The sequence below is a fragment of the Oncorhynchus mykiss genome, chromosome 4, assembly GCF_057628025.1.
Source record: "Oncorhynchus mykiss isolate SJ-2025 chromosome 4, ASM5762802v1, whole genome shotgun sequence".
NCBI classification, from domain to species: domain Eukaryota; kingdom Metazoa; phylum Chordata; class Actinopteri; order Salmoniformes; family Salmonidae; genus Oncorhynchus; species Oncorhynchus mykiss.
Window position 1 is genome coordinate 32,702,792 of NC_143025.1, and position 21,621 is coordinate 32,724,412.

The 21,621-nt window shown below is 45.2% G+C and overlaps 1 long non-coding RNA gene across 1 annotated transcript; it reads right to left on the minus strand.

The window, feature by feature from the left end:
• Positions 1–17,883: 17,883 nt before the first annotated feature.
• Positions 17,884–18,630, minus strand: LOC118945813 (uncharacterized). Its single transcript, XR_016495535.1, has 2 exons — positions 18,345–18,630; positions 17,884–18,096 (listed from the first exon to the last, which is right to left on the minus strand). It is a non-coding gene; the product is annotated as an uncharacterized LOC118945813 (long non-coding RNA).
• Positions 18,631–21,621: the final 2,991 nt, after the last annotated feature.

A 21,621-nucleotide genomic window follows, 5' to 3' on the forward strand; every position in this document is an offset into this window, starting at 1 on the left:
TCCGTGCTGAGCGGCCTATCGGGTTATGTCGATATAGGACTCATTTTACTGTGGATATAGATACTTTTGTACCAGTTTCCTCCAGCATCTTCACAAGGTCCTTTGTTGTTGTTCTGAGATTGATTTGCACTTTTCGCACCAAAGTGCATTCATCTCTAGGAGACAGAACGCATCTCCTTCCTGAGCGGCAAGATGGCTGCATGGTCCCTTGGTGTTTATACTGGCGTACTATTGTTTGTACAGATGAACTTCGTACCTTCAGGTGTTTGGAAATTGCTCCCAGTGATGAACCAGACTTGTGGAGGTCTACCATTATTTTCCACCATAATTTGCAAATAAATTCATTAAAAATCCTACAATGTGATTTTCTGGATTTTCTTTTCTCATTTTGTCTGTCATAGTTGAAGTGTACCTATGATGAAAATTACAGTCCTCTCTCATCTTTTTAAGTGGGAGAACTTGCACAATTGGTGGCTGACTAAATACTTTTTTGTAGATATCATTAATAAGTCATATCCGTGTGACCGTAGACAACACCACCTCCAAGCGTTTATTCAAGTTGGATAATATTTGGATGCCAACAGTAGTCGCACCGTTGAAAGAATTAGCTTTGACTGTAGCCAACAAATTACCTGATCTTGTCCAGAAATTGATCAAACACATTTGGTGTGTCATAGTGGTCTCTGACTTGTGGTCAGACTCGCTCAGGTGGAACAAACTTAAACTTGCACCTTTTTTCAATGCTAATATGAATGTCAATGAGAAAGCAAGAGGTCAAAGAATTTTTCACACGCATCCTTTCTGAATTTAAAAAAAATCCTCGAAGTAACCAATCTAACATCTAAAATCTGTTTTTATTTGTTTAACACGTTTTTGGTTACTACATGATTCCATATATGTTATTTCATAGTTTTGATGTCTTCACTATTATTCTACAATGTAGAAAATAGTACAAATAAAGAAAAACCCTTGAATTAGTTGGTGTTCGAAAACTTTTGACCGGAAGTGTACTTCTTATATATACTCTCTCATCTGAAAAAATATATTTATTTACCTGGCCAACAACTGCATGTGAGCTATAATCAGAGAGAGGGGAACCTGACACAGTAGACAACCTCTGCCTTCACTGAGCTGGGATTTTTCACTTAGTGCTGACATCATAGTTTGGGAGGTCTCCTTTTTAGAGCACATTGTACTTTCCTCAGTCTAGACATTAAATAATGGGGTATTTGTTACATGTGTACTGTTATTATGTAAAGCGTTAGGCTGTGTTTACACAGACCAATTCTGATATTTTTTTCACTAATTTAGCTTTTGACCAATCAGCTCTTCTGCCCATAATTGGAATTGGGCTGCCTATGTAAACAGAACCTTAAACGTTGGCCAACGGTAGGCCTTTATATACTTTTTTATATTTACCTGTAAACCAGGATAACATGGGAGATTATAGCCTTGCAGTCCACCTTTTTGGTATTTTGTACCTGTCACACCCTGATCTGTTTCACCTGTCTTTGTGCTTGTCTCCACCACCCTCCAGGTGTTGCCAATCTACCCCATTATCCACGGTGTATTTTTGCCTGTCATCTCTGTTTGTCTGTTGCCAGTTTGTTTTGTTTCCTGAAACCTACCTGTGGTTTTCCCTATGTTCCTGTCTGCTCTAGTTCCTGGTTTATACAGGCTTCACACAAAGAGTTGCCTGTATTGTGGGCTTACTGGTCAGTTCCTCTCGACCTGTCCACAAAAAAAAACAGGCTCACCATTAGGAGCGAGTTCTCTGGTGGGCCATACGGATAACTTTTCCTCTCCCCTTACTCGCACCCCTTTTCATGCCATTTTGCTGTGGGGGAACCTGTCAAAATCTCTTTAAGGACACTATCCTGGTTTCCGAGCTGGACATCCTCACTCAGCCCCTCTCCATTCCCATGGACGTTAGAGCACTTTTAACAAGGCTAATCTGAAAACAAGACTCCCCAAATTTTATCAGCATATCGATTGCGCAACCAGGGGTGGAAAGACCTTGGATCCTTGTTACTTTAACTTCCGCGACGCATATAAGGCCCTGCCCCGCCCCCCTTTCGGAAAAGCTGACCACGACTCCATTTTGTTGATCCCTGCCTACAGACAGAAACTAAAACAAGAGGCTCCCACGCTGAGGTCTGTCCAACGCTGGTCCGACCAAGCTGACTCCACACTCCAAGACTGCTTCCATCACGTGGACTGGGACATGTTTCGTATTGCGTCAGACAACAACATTGACGAATACGCTGATTCGGTGTGCGAGTTCATTAGAACGTGCGTTGAAGATGTCGTTCCCATAGCAACGATTAAAACATTCCCTAACCAGAAACCGTGGATTGATGGCAGCATTCGCGTGAAACTGAAAGCGCGAACCACTGCTTTTAATCAGGGCAAGGTGTCTGGTAACATGACCGAATACAAACAGTGCAGCTATTCCCTCCGCAAGGCTATCAAACAAGCTAAGCGTCAGTACAGAGACAAAGTAGAATCTCAATTCAACGGCTCAGACACAGGAGGCATGTGGCAGGGTCTACAGTCAATCACGGACTACAGGAAGAAATCCAGCCCAGTCACGGACCAGGATGTCCTGCTCCCAGGCAGACTAAATAACTTTTTTGCCCGCTTTGAGGACAATACAGTGCCACTGACACGGCCTGCAACGAAAACTTGCAGTCTCTCCTTCACTGCAGCCGAGGTGAGTAAGACATTTAAACGTGTTAACCCTCGCAAGGCTGCAGGCCCAGACGGCATCCCCAGCCGCGCCCTCAGAGCATGCGCAGACCAGCTGGCCGTTGTGTTTACGGACATATTCAATCAATCCCTATACCAGTCTGCTGTTCCCACATGCTTCAAGAGGGCCACCATTGTTCCTGTTCCCAAGAAAGCTAAGGTAACTGAGCTAAACGACTACCGCCCCTTAGCACTCACTTCCGTCATCATGAAGTGCTTTGAGAGACTAGTCAAGGACCATATCACCTCCACCCTACCTGACACCCTAGACCCACTCCAATTTGCTTACCGCCCAAATAGGTCCACAGACGATGCAATCTCAACCACACTGCACACTGCCCTAACCCATTTGGACAAGAGGAATACCTATGTGAGAATGCTGTTCATTGACTACAGCTCGGTATTCAACACCATAGTACCCTCCAAGCTCGTCATCAAGCTCGAGACCCTGGGTCTCGACCCCGCCCTGTGCAACTGGGTACTGGACTTCCTGACGGGCCGCCCCCAGGTGGTGAGGGTAGGCAACAACATCTCCTCCCCGCTGATCCTCAACACTGGGGCCCCACAAGGGTGCGTTCTGAGCCCTCCCCTGTACTCCCTGTTCACCCACGACTGTGTGGCCACGCAAGCCTCCAACTCAATCATCAAGTTTGCGGACGACACAACAGTGGTAGGCTTGATTACCAACAACGACGAGACGGCCTACAGGGAGGAGGTGAGGGCCCTCGGAGTGTGGTGTCAGGAAAATAACCTCACACTCAACGTCAACAAAACTAAGGAGATGATTGTGGACTTCAGGAAACAGCAGAGGGAACACCCCCCTATCCACATCGATGGAACAGTAGTGGAGAGGGTAGCAAGTTTTAAGTTCCTCGGCATACACATCACAGACAAACTGAATTGGTCCACTCACACAGACAGCATTGTGAAGAAGGCGCAGCAGCGCCTCTTCAACCTCATGAGGCTGAAGAAATTCGGCTTGTCACCAAAAGCACTCACAAACTTCTACAGATGCACAATCGAGAGCATCCTGGCGGGCTGTATCACCGCCTGGTACGGCAACTGCTCCGCCCTCAACCGTAAGGCTCTCCAGAGGGTAGTGAGGTCTGCACAACGCATCACCAGGGGCAAACTACCTGCCCTCCAGGACACCTACACCACCCGATGTCACAGGAAGGCCATAAAGATCATCAAGGACATCAACCACCCGAGCCACTGCCTGTTCACCCCGCTATCATCCAGAAGGCGAGGTCAGTACAGGTGCATCAAAGCTGGGACCGAGAGACTGAAAAACAGCTTCTATCTCAAGGCCATCAGACTGTTAAACAGCCACCAATTACATTGAGTGGCTGCTGCCAACACACTGACACTGACTCAACTCCAGCCACTTTAATAATGGGAATTGATGGGAAATTATGTAAATATATCACTAGCCACTTTAAACAATGCTACCTTATATAATGTTACTTACCCTACATTATTCATCTCATATGCATACGTATATACTGTACTCTATATCATCGACTGTATCCTTATGTAATACATGTATCACTAGCCACTTTAACTATGCCACTTTGTTTACATACTCATCTCATATGTATATACTGTACTCGATACCATCTACTGTATCTGCCTATGCTGCTCTGTACCATCACTCATTCATATATCCTTATGTACATATTCTTTATCCCCTCACACTGTGTACAAGACAGTAGTTTTGGAATTGTTAGTTAGATTACTTGTTGGTTATTACTGCATTGTCGGAACTAGAAGCACAAGCATTTCGCTACACTCGCATTAACATCTGCTAACCATGTGTATGTGACAAATAAAATTTGATTGATTTGATTTGATTTGGATGGGCGCTCTATAGGCCGGGTCACCCACAATACCACCCCCATCAACCTACGAGTGTCAGGGAACCACAGCTAGTTGATCCAATTCCTGCTCATTAAGTCTCCACAGGTTCCTGTGGTATTGGGATTCTCCTGGCTCCAGTGACACAATCCCCTCATTGACTGGTCTGCTGGTGCCGTCATGGGCTGGAGCCTGTTCTGCCTCGCCCATTGCCTGAAGTCAGCGCAGCCTGCCCTGAGACGTCTTCCTTGGGGCTTGGCAGTTGCCCCGGACCTCTCCGCCATACCTGCAGTGTACCAGGACCTCTGGGAGGTGTTCAGGAAGGCACGTGCCACTTCTCTACCGCCACAGCAACCATATGACTGCAGGATTGACCTTCTCCCAGGCACCACTTCGCCTCAGCGACGACTGTACTCTGTGTCGGGTCCAGCAACCAAGGCTATGGAGACCTACATTGAGAACTCCCTAGCTGCAGGGTTCATCTGTCCTTCTGCCTCCCCTGCCGGCGCAGGGTTCTTTGTGGAGAAGTACACCCAAGAGCACGTGCTCTACGTCCGATAGGTTCTGCAACGCCCCTCCTGGCCAACCAGCTGTCTGGTTGTAGAGAGACAGAGGGGCGCTGTTTCGCTCCGTTTCTTTCTCCTGTGAGATACATTCTTGCGAATTGAAGGAAAATTATGAAACACAGAGAGACAAAAGATACAATTATTTATGTTTTTTATATCTTTAATGGTATATTTTTGGGGGGAAGCATGGCTTCTCTTGGCATCCATGAATACACACCACTGGGTAGGCTTAGGTTTTTTGCCATTTTCTTTAATATAAGTTAGGCTTATGGCATACCCCCTCAATTCGAGTCCTGGGTTTAACTTAACAGCCCTTCACTGACACAGAGATAGGCTATTTAAAGAGTGCGTGGCGTTGGGAGGAATTGGCCAAAAGATCCATGGATAGCAGCCTATAGCCTAATTTTGTCTGTCAAACAGGTAGGCCCAGGGGCGCAACTTTGGTTTTAGAAGTGGGGAGGACATAACTTTTATTTTATATCCAGTCGGATATACACTACGATTACTTGGAGGTGTCATCATGGTCCTAAAACACATCGTTGCCGTGTTTTGTATCACATTCCAAATGATAAACCTGGGGGGGAAAAAAATGATATTTCAGAATGTGGGGTGGACATGTCCCCCCATCCTACCCCTGGGTAGGCATACCTCTTATTTCTTAAATTGGAGGAAATACGCTCCAACATAAAGCCCTCTTGTTGTTAGTAAAGTCGAATTAAGATGAAGACAGTTTAAATGATTATGCCTACTCGAATGCCCCTACTTTCAGCACCATGATTGTTTCGATTGATTGTTGCGCAGCTTTCGCTTCAAATTTCAGCACCAAGTTACTTGAATCTGGCTCATTTTGAGGTCAATACCTCTGATAAATACATAATGTCCAAGAAACATAATTGATTTTAATAAAAACTATAATGGTAGCAAGCTATCAATGTTGACCTCCGGTCCTCCTCATATTCATGCTCTTATTCTCAAACTGAACAGAACATATAAGCTTGACTTCGAGCACAACATTGCATTTCATGGACAAGGCTTAATTAAATATGATTTATTTACAGCATCCCAGCAGCACAAAAGACTCGGGAAGGAAGTACATTTTCTTAAAAATATAACATTGCTCTGTGCTTCTACAAGCATGCTCTTCATATAGGCTATGGGTAATTTGTTTGAAACCACACTAAATAGCCTATAGCACAACTAGTATTGTGCGCCCAGCATAAAATCAGAGATGAGGAACATCATCTGGAACACATCGATATATAGCCTAATAAGCAACTAATTATAAAACACTGAGAAATATCGACATTTGATCAATTACAAATTACATGGCCCTCCCCTGGACTAGACAAAAAAAAATAGTGGAAAGCTATCCACTAGATGTTGGAACATTGCTGTGGGGAGTTGCTTCCATTCAGCCACAAGAGGCTAAGGGGCCTAGCCCAAACCATGAAGAACAGCCCCAGACCATTATTCCTCATTCACCAAACTTGACAGTTGGCACTATGCATTGGGGCAGTAGCGTTCTCCTAGCAGTCGCCAAATCCAGATTTGTCCATCGGACTGCTAGATGGTGAAGCGTTTCCACTGCTCAAGAGTCCAATGGCGGCGAGCTTTACACCACTCCAGCCGTTGCTTGGCATTGCGCACAGTGATCTTAGAATTGGAAACCATGGAAACCCATTTCATGAAACTCCTGACGAACAGTTCTTATGCTGACGTTGCTTCCAGAGGTAGTTTGGAACATGGTAGTGAGTGTTGCAGCTGAGGAAAGACTATTTATACAAGGTATGCACTTCAGCACTCAGCGGTCCTGTCTGTGTGTAAGAACCGATGCAGATGATGAGAAGCAGGTACAGGGAATGATGATGGTGGCAGGAGTGCGTAGTGCAGGGCAGCCTGGTGCTCTCGAGCGCCAGGGAGGGAGAGCGGGAGCAGGTGTGACACTGTGAGCTTGTATGGCCTACCACTTCGTAGCTGAGCCGGGGCAGCTCTAGCAAGGTAGAAATTTGACAAACTGACTTGTTGGAAAGGTGGCATCTAATGACGTTGCCACGTTGAAAGTCATTTCAGTACCGGCCATTCTACTATCAATGTTTGTCTATGGAGATTGCATACGTGTGCTCAATTTTAGACACCTGTAAGTGGTTGAAATAGCCGAATCCACTCATTTGAAGGGGTGTTCACATCCCTTTGGCCATGTAGTATCTGTCATAAGACGAAGGTGGGCAAGGATATCATTGCTACTTAATACGGATCCAAGTTCAGTTTTGAGATCCAAAGGTGTCATTAGCGTAGAGTTAGCTGGAATATCTGACTGGTCTTGGAACTGTGGCAATGGGTAGCCTCTCTATCCCAGCCTCTGTGATATGTAGTGTTTTTGCCAACACAGCCATATATGTAGAGAAGGGGGTAGCTGCAGTATGGGCAAGTGGGTGTGTCGAAAGGAAAGTAGTGGGCGTGTGGAAAGGTATGGGTGTGTCAAGTGCTCTGCTATAGGTTAGAAGGTTTTGATTGAGCTGTTTTATTTATTTTTCGTTTCTTACCACGCAACTACCGTACATTGAGCTACCCTACTCGGAGAGTTTGGACTTCAGTTTTTAAGCCAGAGGATGAGTCTAAGTCATATTTCACTGTTAGTTTTACACAAATAGTTTAAAATGTTCAGTTATAAAACTGACAATTGTTTATTTTTGTTTAAAAGTATTTTTGATGGGTGTAGGCCTACTGTTACTTCATGCGTCGTATGCATGTACTGTCGTGGAACTTTACAGTTAATCATATTTCTCAAATACCTGTGAGTTCAAATATACTTTTACTACAGCATAATAAAAGCCGAGCTGGTTCATGAAACAACTAACTTTCCAGTCTTGGCACAGACTTCTAAAACATTTTTCCTCCTTACGTCACACCCATAGTAACTCCTCTTAATGACTCATCCCCTCTGGCATTTAGCCACCGTTATCTTATTGCCTTGCACTACGTTTAGTTTGGTTTCATAGTAGGGCATGGAAACTGTAGAGCCACACCAATTGTCATGTATTGTCATGTTGTGTCTTGTTTCTGTCCTCTCCCTTCACCCTGTCTCCCTCTGCTGGTCGTTATTAGGTTACCTTTTCTCCCCCTCTTTCCCCCAGCTGTTCCTTGTCTCCTCCTAACTACCTCGTCACCCCTTTTCCCACCTGTTCCCTTTTTCCCTCTGATTAGTCCTCTATATCTCTCTCTGTTTTTGTTCCTGTCTTTGTCGGATTCTTGTTTGTGTTTTTCATGCCTGAACCAGACTATCGTCATGTTTGCTGCAACCTTGTCCTGTCCTGTCGGAATCTGCCGGTCCATCTGAGCCTACCTATGTTTTGTTATTAAAGAAGTTCTGTTTACATTAATTCGCTTTTGGGTCCTCATTCACGCACCGTAACAGAAGAATCCGACCAAGAATGGACCCAGCGACTTCGGATCCTCTCCACTCAGCCGTCGAGATCCAGGGAGCGATGCTAGGCAGACACGAGCAGGAATTGTCTGCTGCTCGACATGCCGTTGAGACCCTGGCCACCCAAGTCTCCAACCTCACAGAACAGGTTCACCATCTCCGCCTCGATCCACCGGCCACTTCCAGGGCTTTCGAATCTCCGGAGCCCAGAATCAATAACCCGCCGTGTTACTCTGGGGAGCCCACTGAATGCCGCTCGTTCCTCACCCAGTGTGATATTGTGTTTTCTCTCCAGCCCAACACTTACTCCAGGAGCACTGCTCGTGTCGCCTACGTCATATCTCTCCTTACTGGACGGGCTCGTGAGTGGGGCACGGCAATCTGGGAGGCAAGGGCTGAGTGTACTAACCAGTATCAGGACTTTAAGGAGGAGATGATACGGGTTTTTGATCGATCTGTTTTTGGGGAGGAGGCTTCCAGGGCCCTGTCTTCCCTATGTCAAGGTAATCGATCCATAACAGACTACTCTATTGAGTTTCGCACTCTTGCTGCCTCCAGTGGCTGGAACGAGCCGGCTTTGCTCGCTCGTTTTCTGGAGGGTCTCCGCGCAGAGGTAAAGGATGAGATTCTCTCCCGGGAGGTTCCTTCCAGCGTGGATTCCTTGATTGAACTCGCTATTCGCATTGAGCGGCGGGTTGATCTTCGTCACCGAGCTCGTGGAAAGGAGCTCACGTTCTCCGTTGCCCCCCTCTCCGCATCACTACCATCTTCCTCTGCCGGCTCGGGTGCTGAGCCTATGCAGCTGGGAGGTATCCGCATCTCGACTAAGGAGAGGGAACGGAGAATCACCAACCGCCTCTGTCTCTATTCGGTTCTGCTGGTCATTTTGTCACTTCATGTCCAGTAAAAGCCAGAGCTCATCAGTAAGCGGAGGGCTACTGGTGAGCGCTACTACTCCTGTCTCTCCTTCAAGATCCTGCACTACCTTGTCGGTCCATCTACGCTGGACCGGTTCGTCAGCTTCCTGCAGTGCCTTAATAGACTCTGGGGCGGAGGGCTGTTTTATGGACGAGACCTGGGCTCGGGAACATGACATTCCTCTCAGACAGTTAAGGGAGTCCACGGCCTTGTTCGCCCTGGATGGTAGTCCTCTCCCCAGGATTCAGCGTGAGACGCTACCTTTAACCCTCACTGTTTCTGGTAATCATAGCGAAACCATTTCTTTTTTAATTTTTCGTTCACCTTTTACACCTGTTGTTTTGGGCCATCCCTGGCTAGTTTGTCATAATCCTTCCATTAATTGGTCTAGTAATTCTATCCTCTCCTGGAACGTCTCTTGTCATGTGAAATGTTTAATGTCTGCTATCCCTCCTGTTTCCTCTGTCTCTTCTTCACAGGAGGAGCCTGGTGATTTGACAGGGGTGCCGGAGGAATATCACGATCTGCGCACGGTGTTCAGTCGGTCCAGGGCCACCTCTCTTCCCCCACACCGGTCGTATGATTGTAGTATTGATCTCCTTCCGGGAACCACTCCCCCCCGGGGTAGACTATACTCTCTGTCGGCTCCCGAACGTAAGGCTCTCGAAGATTATTTGTCTGTAGCTCTTGCCGCCGGTACCATAGTCCCCTCCTCCTCTCCCGCCGGAGCGGGGTTTTTTTTTGTTAAGAAGAAGGACGGGTCCCTGCGCCCCTGCATAGATTATCGAGGGCTGAATGACATAACAGTGAAGAATCGTTATCCGCTTCCTCTTATGTCTTCAGCCTTCGAGATCCTGCAGGGAGCCAGGTTTTTCACTAAGTTGGACCTTCGTAACGCTTACCATCTCGTGCGCATCAAGGAGGGGGACGAGTGGAAGACGGCGTTTAACACTCCGTTAGGGCACTTTGAATACCGGGTTCTTCCTTTCGGCCTCGCTAACGCTCCAGCTGTCTTTCAGGCATTAGTCAATGATGTCCTGAGAGACATGCTGAACATCTTTGTTTTCGTTTACCTTGACGATATCCTGATTTTTTCACCGTCACTCCAGATTCATGTTCAGCACGTTCGACGTGTCCTCCAGCGCCTTTTAGAGAATTGTCTTTTTGTGAAGGCTGAGAAGTGCTCTTTTCATGCCTCCTCCGTCACATTTCTCGGTTCTGTTATTTCCGCTGAAGGCATTAAGATGGATCCCGCTAAGGTCCAAGCTGTCATTGATTGGCCCGTCCCTAAGTCACGCGTCGAGCTGCAGCGCTTTCTCGGCTTCGCGAACTTCTATCGTCGTTTCATCCGTAATTTCGGTCAGGTGGCAGCTCCTCTCACAGCCCTTACTTCTGTCAAGACGTGCTTTAAGTGGTCCGTTTCCACCCAGGGAGCTTTTGATCTCCTCAAGAATCGTTTTACATCCGCACCTATCCTTGTTACACCTGACGTCACTAGACAGTTCGTTGTCGAGGTTGACGCGTCAGAGGTGGGCGTGGGAGCCATTCTTTCTCAGCGCTCCCTCTCTGACGACAAGGTCCACCCTTGCGCGTATTTTTCTCATCGCCTGTCGCCGTCGGAACGTAACTATGATGTGGGAAACCGCGAACTGCTCGCCATCCGCTTAGCCCTAGGCGAATGGCGACAGTGGTTGGAGGGGGCGACCGTTCCTTTTGTCGTTTGGACTGACCATAGGAACCTTGAGTACATCCGTTCTGCCAAACAACTTAATGCGCGTCAGGCGCGCTGGGCGCTGGTTTTCGCTCGTTTCGAGTTCGTGATTTCTTATCGTCCGGGCTCTAAGAACACCAAGCCTGATGCTTTATCTCGTCTCTTCAGTTCTTCAGTAGCCTCCACTGACCCCGAGGGGATTCTCCCTGAGGGGCGTGTTGTCGGGTTGACTGTCTGGGGAATTGAGAGGCAGGTAAAGCAAGCACTCACTCAAACTCTGTCGCCGCGCGCTTGTCCTAGGAACCTTCTTTTCGTTCCCGTTCCTACTCGTCTGGCCGTTCTTCAGTGGGCTCACTCTGCCAAGTTAGCCGGCCATCCTGGCGTTCGGGGTACGCTTGCTTCCATTCGCCAGCGTTTTTGGTGGCCCACCCGGGAGCATGACACGCGTCGCTTCGTGGCTGCTTGTTCGGTCTGCGCGCAGACTAAGTCCGGTAACTCCCCTCCTGCCGGCCGTCTCAGGCCGCTTCCCATTCCCTCTCGACCGTGGTCTCACATCGCCTTAGATTTTGTCACCGGACTGCCTTCGTCAGCGGGGAAGACTGTTATTCTTACGGTTGTCGACAGGTTCTCTAAGGCGGCTCATTTTATTCCCCTTGCTAAGCTTCCTTCTGCTAAAGAGACGGCACAAATCATCATCGAGAATGTTTTCAGAATTCATGGCCTTCCGTCAGACGTCGTTTCGGACAGAGGTCCGCAATTCACGTCTCAATTTTGGAGGGAGTTTTGCCGTTTGATTGGGGCTTCCGTCAGTCTCTCTTCCGGCTTTCACCCCCAGTCTAACGGTCAAGCAGAACGGGCCAATCAGACTATTGGTCGCATCTTACGCAGTCTTTCTTTTCGCAACCCTGCGTCTTGGTCAGAACAGCTCCCCTGGGCAGAATACGCCCACAACTCGCTTCCTTCGTCTGCGACCGGGCTATCTCCTTTTCAGAGTAGCCTCGGGTACCAGCCTCCGCTGTTCTCATCTCAGTTCGCCGAGTCCAGCGTCCCCTCCGCTCAGGCTTTTGTCCAACGTTGCGAGCGCACCTGGAAGAGGGTCAGGTCTGCACTTTGCCGTTATAGGGCGCAGACTGTGAGAGCTGCTAATAAGCGTAGAACTAAGAGTCCTAGATATTGTCGCGGTCAGAGAGTTTGGCTCTCCACTCAGAACCTTCCCCTTAAGACCGCTTCTCGCAAGTTGACCCCGCGGTTCATTGGTCCGTTCCGTATTTCTCGGATCATTAATCCTGTCGCAGTGCGACTTCTTCCGCGATATCTTCGTCGCGTCCACCCGGTCTTCCATGTCTCCTGTGTCAAGCCCGTTCTTCGCGCCCCCGCTCGTCTTCCCCCCCCCCCCATCCTTGTCGAGGGCGCACCCATCTACAGGGTCCGTAGGATTTTGGACATGCGTCCTCGGGGCCGTGGTCATCAGTACCTAGTAGATTGGGAGGGGTACGGTCCTGAGGAGAGGAGTTGGGTTCCCTCTCGGGACGTGCTGGACCGTGCGCTGATCGATGATTTCCTCCGTTGCCGCCAGGTTTCCTCCTCGAGTGCGCCAGGAGGCGCTCGGTGAGTGGGGGGGTACTGTCATGTATTGTCATGTTGTGTCTTGTTTCTGTCCTCTCCCTTCACCCTGTCTCCCTCTGCTGGTCGTTATTAGGTTACCTTTTCTCCCCCTCTTTCCCCCAGCTGTTCCTTGTCTCCTCCTAACTACCTCGTCACCCCTTTTCCCACCTGTTCCCTTTTTCCCTCTGATTAGTCCTCTATATCTCTCTCTGTTTTTGTTCCTGTCTTTGTCGGATTCTTGTTTGTGTTTTTCATGCCTGAACCAGACTATCGTCATGTTTGCTGCAACCTTGTCCTGTCCTGTCGGAATCTGCCGGTCCATCTGAGCCTACCTATGTTTTGTTATTAAAGAAGTTCTGTTTACGTTAATTCGCTTTTGGGTCCTCATTCACGCACCGTAACACCAATAGTTAAAAAATACAAACATGTACTCTCCTTAAGACAGGTGCATGCATGTAGGACCATAGCAACAGTCTGTGGCACTTTATAGAAATAACCAAACATGTCATCCTGCTAACTCCTCTGAAAGGGACACCTATGTTCTGGAAAAGACCCAAGAGGTGTAACTATAGCAACAGTACATATTAGGCCATAACAAAATTACAGGAATAACTAGTTGTGTCCACTTCCCAGACAGGTGCATGTCTAATGGTGTCTAATGAACCAGAGCACATATAGAGAGCTCTAGTTTTGCTGACTGTCCTGAAATGTATAATGGCCACACATGTTCTGGAAAGTTCTCAATAGTACTTACTGTAACTCACACTGATATTGGCCACAAGGTATCTACTTTCCACACTGTTGCCGGACAGTAGTGCTTGTTAAGAGTGAGAAAAGGGCACTGTTTCTCTTGGTTGGCGTTCATGCCCTCCCCATTGAGTAGTAGACTGTATGTAGGCTGTGTGTCACGGTGACATCTAGATGGTTATCACTATTTGTTCAATCGAGTACAGGATTAACTGAATGACAACAGAAGTAAAATACCAAATTACATTTTATTGAATAGTTTGGGGTAGACCCAAACGTCTGATTGCTCCTCAGAGCCAGATGCTGATGACAGGTTGCCCTATGCTGGGCAGCTGGCACCGAACCCCCCCCCCCCCCCCAAAATGTCAAGTAAAATGTACGCTATTACACCACTTTTTATCATTACCACATGTCAGAGGCATGAAAAATGTTGAATTTCAAAACATTTGGAATTTAACACATTAATGCTTCTCATAAAAAGAAGTGATGCAGTCAGTCTCTCCTCAACTCAACTCTTTTCCAAGAGAGACTGGCATAGTATTTATATCAGCCCTCTGATTACAATAAAGAGCAAGACGTGCCACTGGGCCAGCTGCAGCTTAACTAGGTCTTCCTTAGCAGCACCTGACCACATGGCTGGACAGTAATCAAGATAAGACAAAACTAGAGCCTGCAGGACTTGCTTTGTGGAGTGTGGTGTCAAAAAAGCAGAACATCTCTTTATTACTGTCACACCCTGACCTTAGAGATCTTTGTTTATTCTCTATATTTTGGTTAGGTCAGGGTGTGACTAGGGTTGGTACTCTAGTTTTTGTATATCTATGTTTTCTTTTTCGTTGTTGGCCTAGTATGGTTCCCAATCAGAGGCAGCTCTCTATCGTTGTCTCTGATTGAGGTCATACTTAGGCAGTCCTTCTTCCCACCTTCAGTTGTGGGATCTTGTCTTTGTTTGGTTGCATGTATTTTGCACAACGAAGCTTTTCGTTCGTTGTATTGTTTTTTTCCCTGGTTCACATTTTAATAAAATATGATGAACCCAAATCACGCTGCGCCTTGGTCTACCCTTAACGATGAACGTTACAATTACAGACAGACCTCTCCCCATCTTTACAACCATTGAAACTATATCTTTTGACCATGACAGTTTACAATCTTAGGTAACACCAAGTTAAGGGTTTCAGTGACTTCATTAGCTGTGGTTGCTGACACGTATATGGTTGAAACATCAGCATACATGGACACACAGGTTTTGTTTAATGCCAGTGGTATGTCATTGGTAAAATAGAAAAAGTAGAGGGCCTAGAGAACTGCCCTGCGGTACCCCACACCCTACATATTTGACATTAGAGAAGCTTCCATTAAAGAAAACCCTCTGAGTTCTATTAGATAGATACACCTGCTCATCAAACAATTAATTCCAAAATCATGGGCAGTAATATGTAGTTGGTCCCCCCCGTTGCCGTTATAACGGCCTCCACTCGTCTGGGAAGGCTTTCCACTAGATGTTGGGACATTGCTGCGGGGACTTACTTCCATTCAGCCACATGAGCATTAGTGAGGTCGGGCACTGATGTTGTGCGATTAGGGCTGGCTTGCAGTTTGCGTTCCAATTCATCACAAAGGTGTTTGATGATGTTAAGGTTAGGGCTCTGTGCAGACCAGTCAAGTTCTTCCACACCGATCTCGACAAACCATTTCTGTATGGACCTCACTTTGTGCCCGGGGTATTGTCATTCTGAAACAGGAAAGGGCCTTCCCCAAGCTGTTGCCACAAAGTTGGAAGCACAGAATCCTCTAGAATGTCATTGTATGCTGTAAGGTTAATATTTCCCTTCACTGGAACTAAGTGGCATAGTCCGAACCATGAAAAACAGCCCCAGACCATTATTACCCCACCACCAAACTTAATGGTTGGCACTGTGCATTCTCCTGGTGAAGAGTGATTCTTCACTACAGAAAACGTGTTTCCACTGCTCCATGGTGGAGATCTTAGGCTTGTGTGCAGCTGCTCGGCCATGAAAACCTATTTCATGAAGCTCCTGACGAACAGTTATTGTGCTGACGTTGCTTCCAGAGGCATTTTGGAACTTGGTAGAGAGTGTTATGTGAGCTTGTGTGGCCTACCACTTCAGGGCTGAGTTTTGTTGCTCCTAGAAAATTCCACTTCACAATAACAGCACTTATAGTTGATCGGGGCAGCTCTAGCAGGGCAGAAATTTGAGATGTGATGGTGTGGGGGTGCTTTGCTGGTGACACTGTCAGTGATTTATTTAGAATTCAAGGCACACTTAACCAGTATGGCTACCACAGCATTCTGCAGCGATACACCATCCCATCTGGTTTGCACTTAGTGGGACTATCATTTGTTTTTCAACAGGACAATTAACTAACACACCTCCAGGCTGTGTAAGGTCTATTTGACCAAAAGGAGAGTGATGACCCGACCTCCACAATCCCCCGACCTCAACGCAATTGAGATGGTTTGGGATGAGTTGGACTGCAGAGTGAAGTAAAAGCAGCCAACAAGTGCTCAGCATATGTGGGAACTCCTCCAAGACTGTTGGAAAAGCATTCCAGGTCAAATCAAATCAAATCTTATTAGTCACACGCTGAGTAGACCTTACAGTGAAATACTTACTTACGAGCCCCTAACCGACAGTGCAGTTTCAAAAAATACAGATAAGAATAAGAGATAAAAGTAACAAGTAATTAAAGAGGAGCAGTAAAAATAACAATATATACAGGGGGGTGCTGGTACAGAGTCAATGTATGGGGGCACTGGTTAGTTGAGGTAATATGTACATGTAGGTAGAGTTAATTAAAGTGGCTATGCATAGATGACAACAGAGAGTGGCAGTGGTGTGGAGAGGGGAAGGCAATGTGAATAGTCTGGGTAGCCATTTGACTAGATGATCAGGAGTCTTATGGCTTGGGGGTAGAAGCTGTTTAGAAGCCTCTTGGACCTAAACTTGGCGCTCCGTTACCGCTTGCCGTGCGGTAGCAGAGAGAACAGTCTATGACTAGGGTGGCTTCAACACTGAGTAATGGCACTCAAGCTGCTTGATTTGGATTACAGGCACATTTTGTCTGAATTCAAGGCCTTTGGATCTCAAGCCTAAACCTCATGCAACCCCACTCATTTGGGCTGCTCAGTTGGCCTACTCAGTTATTGAAGGTGGATTACTGCCATCTGCTGGAACATAAAAATACTGTCACTGTACTTCATTATATTTCCACTCCTGTATTTATACTATTGATCACAAACAGTCATATTTAGTATCCATCAAAGCAACATTCGCATTGCAAATTAAGGGCATTCCATTAAATTTGGATATTTTCTCCGTACTTGAAGGGTGTCATTTCCAATGCTACCAAGTTGCAAACACTGATTGGCTGGTGAGTGTTGAGACATGATCTTTTCTGTGTCAATCTGAAAATCCAGAGGTATTTGGGAGTAGGTCTTCTGTTATCCTGGTCAAAAATATTCTGGTAGAAAATTCCCATGACTTCCTGAATCATAATCTAGCTTTATTGTGGCCATGGAACCTTTGGGCCAGCATAGTGCCAACCATATTTCTAATGATAAACACCATACAAGAGCTTTTAAACCTAAGCCCTAATTTTAGCATTGCACACTTTTTTTAATGTATCCTATGGGAGCAGCCAGAACATTTTGGTACTGAAGTTGAAAATAGGTGGAAAAATATGACTGAGTTTCCGAAACAGGGACACAAATGAGCAAGATTTACTTACCAAAAAATACCAAACATACCACATTTGTACACATTGTTGAAATTAAGAGATGGAATGGTGTGTTTTACTTTGTTTAACCCAGAGCCAAAAAAACTACTGTCAGCGTGGGATTGGTGGGATTGGTGCCAACAGCAAAGCAATTTCCCATAATGTATCATGGCGAGAAAGACAGAGCATGTGGCAGTGGAGGAATCATTCAAATTATGTGAAAGGGACGCATTATTCTAACACACAGGTAGCAAGTAAATAGCCTGATGTGGACACCAATTTAGAGGCAAACTATGTGAAAGTGTGTCTAGGAGTCATCTATAGGCAATATACCACACAACATGACAAAGAGGCACACCTTGAGATCATCATGCCAAACAGGAAGTGTAAAGTAGGTGCTTTCCTTGAAAGACTGGGAAGGAGAGGTGAGTCTCAGCCGAGGTCCAAGCATTCTGATATGTTCTGTCCAGTTGTCCCTCAAACAGGCCTGTAGGTGCCATCACCCAGCCTATTGGCTGAGTGAGTGAACTGTGAGCATGGCAGAGAGAGAAAGAGAGATCATTGCATAACTGTTAAGCATTTTATTTAAAAAAATGGTATAATACTGTTCTAGAGTCTGATTGTCTCAGCATGGCAGGGTACTGCAGGGTTAGAGAGATATGCAAATTGCTGTCATCGGGTCAGGCTTTTTGCTTCTCATCAGGGTGTTGTAGGAGGAAGTAGTGTAGGACCATGAGAGTTTCTGGATAGGGCTGAGTGACTGGACTGTTGGAATAGTCCTGTGAATGAGAGAGAAGGAGAGTGTAGGGGGAATCCGTAATCAAGTCATATCAGACTGGATCTGTAAAATAGATTATCAGCCCCCTGAAAGGTGGCATGTATACATTCAGAAAAGAAGGTCAATTGTCCTAGCGATTCATGTAGTATCCTCACACATAGCCTTTTCTATATCTGCCTTTCTGTGAGCAGGCAAGGAGGTTTGTGAATTATACCCACACCAATAAAAAGGCTGATTTTAAAAACTTACTGCATTGGCTGATGTAACTGAATGAAGTTCATGATGATCTGTTCAGATGCCATACTGTGCTCTTCTCCTGCGGGCATATTATGAACCCACACACACACAATATCAGCATTGACTGTAGTTTAACTGGATATTGTTGTGTTTTATGTGCAAGAAATACATATGCAAAGGCCCAGACAGGTAACCATTTACATTAACTAATTATTAACCTACTCAGTTAATAAGCACCAACATCAGCCAGCAAGAAGATCTAGTGAAGTTAGCTGCAAAAAGCAATGTAGAAATATCACCTTTCTGCAGCAGGTACACCTCTGACTGGGCAGCTTCATCTTGTAGCAGGTTGAGGAACTAATTGACTTTCACTAGCTAGCATAACGATAGCCAGTAGCCAGGTAGGGCTGGCTAGCCAGCCTGCTAGCTAGTCGGTTAGCCAGCTTGCTAGCTAGTCAGTTAGCCGGCTAATGCTAGCTAGCCAGGTGGTGCAAGCCAACTTTGTTCAGTTGTTGTTGAGTTATACGTATTTATCTTAGCTAGTGTTCCAATTTGTATCATCCTGTCACACAAATGTCTAATCCAACATTGCAGTTTAACCCAGATTGTAACCAAACACCCATTATGCACAATCAATATTCTATTAGAGGGCATGTACTGTATGAACAAAATGGAAAACAAAATATGGGATATATTTTGGCGCTATTTGTTTTCTGTTAATCAATGCCCCATTTGCACACCATAAACGAGAAAACTTGTTGATTTCCGATTTTCATTCATAAAATTCTGAAAAGAAAACACAATACATGACCCATTTCCTGCTTTTCCACTGATTTGAATGGAATAACCAATGAACAGACGATACACAGACCTTTCCACCAGACACTGGAAGATGAATTCCCCTTTTAGCAGGACAATAACCTAAAACACAAGGCCAAATCTACACTGGAGTTGCTTACCAAGAAAAGAGAGAATGTTCCTGAGTGACAGAGTTACAGTTTTGACTTAAAATCTACTTCCAAATCTATGGCAAGACCTGAAAATGGTTCTCTAGCAATGATCAACAACCAATTGTACAGAGCCTGAATAATTTAGAAAATAAAAAAATGGGCAAATGTTGCACAATCCAGATGCAGAAAGCTCAGAGCCTAACCCCAAAAAACTCACAGCTGTAATGGCTCCCAACAGTGATTCTACCTAATATTGCCTCTGGCGTGTGAATACTTATGTAAATTAAATATTTCTGTATTTAATTTTCAATAAGTGTGCAGAAAGGTCTAAAAACATGTTTTCACTTTGTCATTATTGCTTATTGTGTGTAGATGGGTGATACTTTTTTTATACATGTTTAATTCAGGCTGTAACGCAACAAAATGTGAAATAGGTGAAGGGGTATCAATACTTTCTGAAGGCACTGTAAACCATTTTTCTCCACTTCCTGTCTGAATGACGTGCCCAAAGTAAACTACCTGTAGCTCAGGCCCTGAAGCCAGGATATGCATATAATTGGTACCATTAGAAAGAAAACACTTTGAAGTTTTTAGAAATGTTAACATATGTAGGAGAATATAACACAATAGATATGGTAGGAGAAAATCCAAAGAAAAACCAACCAGAATCTTTTTGTTGTTGTTGAGAGACCATCCTCTTAGAAATGCAAGAGAAATGTCATATTGAAAATTAGCTCCCTAGATGCAATTCCTATGGCTTCCACGGGGTGTCAGCAGTCTATGTTCAAGGTTTCAGGCATATAACTTCAAAAACGCATAAGAAATATCAGTTTTATTAGAGGGACACAGTCTTGGAAATTCGAGTTTGCACGTGCCATGAAGACATTATGCACCTGCTAAAATCGGTTTCCTATTGAACATACTTCTTTCCAAAATAAATATTATAATTTGACGACATTTTAGGGTGTCTGAGAAGTAAATAGAAACGTATTTTGACTTGTTGAAACAAAGTTTTCTTTGAGGAGAGCTCTCATATCACATCTGACATTGTCGCCATCATCATGGCAAACCTTCAGTTGGACAAATATCAAATTCTTGTTGCTAGGCTACCAGTTACAGTGCTTATAGCTTGCGGATTGATCACACCTTTAAAAATTATACCTAGTGTCTGCAAGAATGATATGGATTTAATATTTGTCAAATTATTGTGCATGTCCTCAAAACTCAAATAAGCTTCAGGAATTGTTCTTATTTAGCATATCAATATCCTGATATGGACCTCAGTCAAGAGCATGTGCTGAGAAAATATGCCATGTGGGCCAACTGTCAGTATTTGTCATCATATAGAGAAAATAAGATGTACACATAAGCCTATCTCAGGATATCTAATGAGTCAATATCCGGCAATACCTTGTACGATATATTTTCACACTTTTTATTTAACATTTATTTAACTAGGCAAGTCAGTTCAGAACATATTCTTATTTACAATGACAGCCTAGGAGCAGTGGGTTAACTGCCTTGTTCAGGGGTAGAATGACAGATTTTTACCTTGTCAGCCATGTCAGGATTTGATCTAGCAACCTTTTGGTTACTGGCCCAATGCTCTAACCACTAGGCTACCTCAAACGGCCTGTTTAGCATGTTATTTTGGCATTAATACGTGTCATATATCAGTTTGCAAACCATGTAAAAACTAAAAAATTGTTAATAACGCTGCATACAAACTAGGTCTCTTTTTTGCTTTCTTGAGTAAGGCAGCTCCAAAATACAGGTGTTTCAGCCTAGATCAGTGCTTTCTGTGGTGGTGGTGCAGCCAGCGGAAATACAGAGCGTAGGGGTTGATAATGTTCTCTAGTTGTGCCGTGATTGGCTCAGTGTTCTGTCACTCATGGAGACACTACATCACTGCAGAATTATGGGGAGAGCTCGAAAATTCAAGCCCCTTGGGTGCTGCTATAAGCTACATTAGAAGTGCCCATTCAAGAAGGCTCAAGGTCATTGACCACAGATAGAATTACATCAAATCACGTTATATCTACAGTAGCTTTGATTGGACTGATCATGTCAACATCATACTTTCATAATCTTAGCTAGCAAGCTAGCAGTCATCATTATGACTGAAATTGACAATCTACCAGCAAATCCTTCTCAATCCTTGTCATGTGAAGAGAAATTAGATATAAAATGTATTGGTGCTTATCGGCAATTGGACATAAACATTACACAAGTCGGAAATTGCAAATTCAACGATGAGTGGTTTGGAAGGAATCAGTGGCTAACTGCAAGCATCTCGAAGCAATCACTATTTTGCATCCCCTGCCTGCTATTCAGTGGGG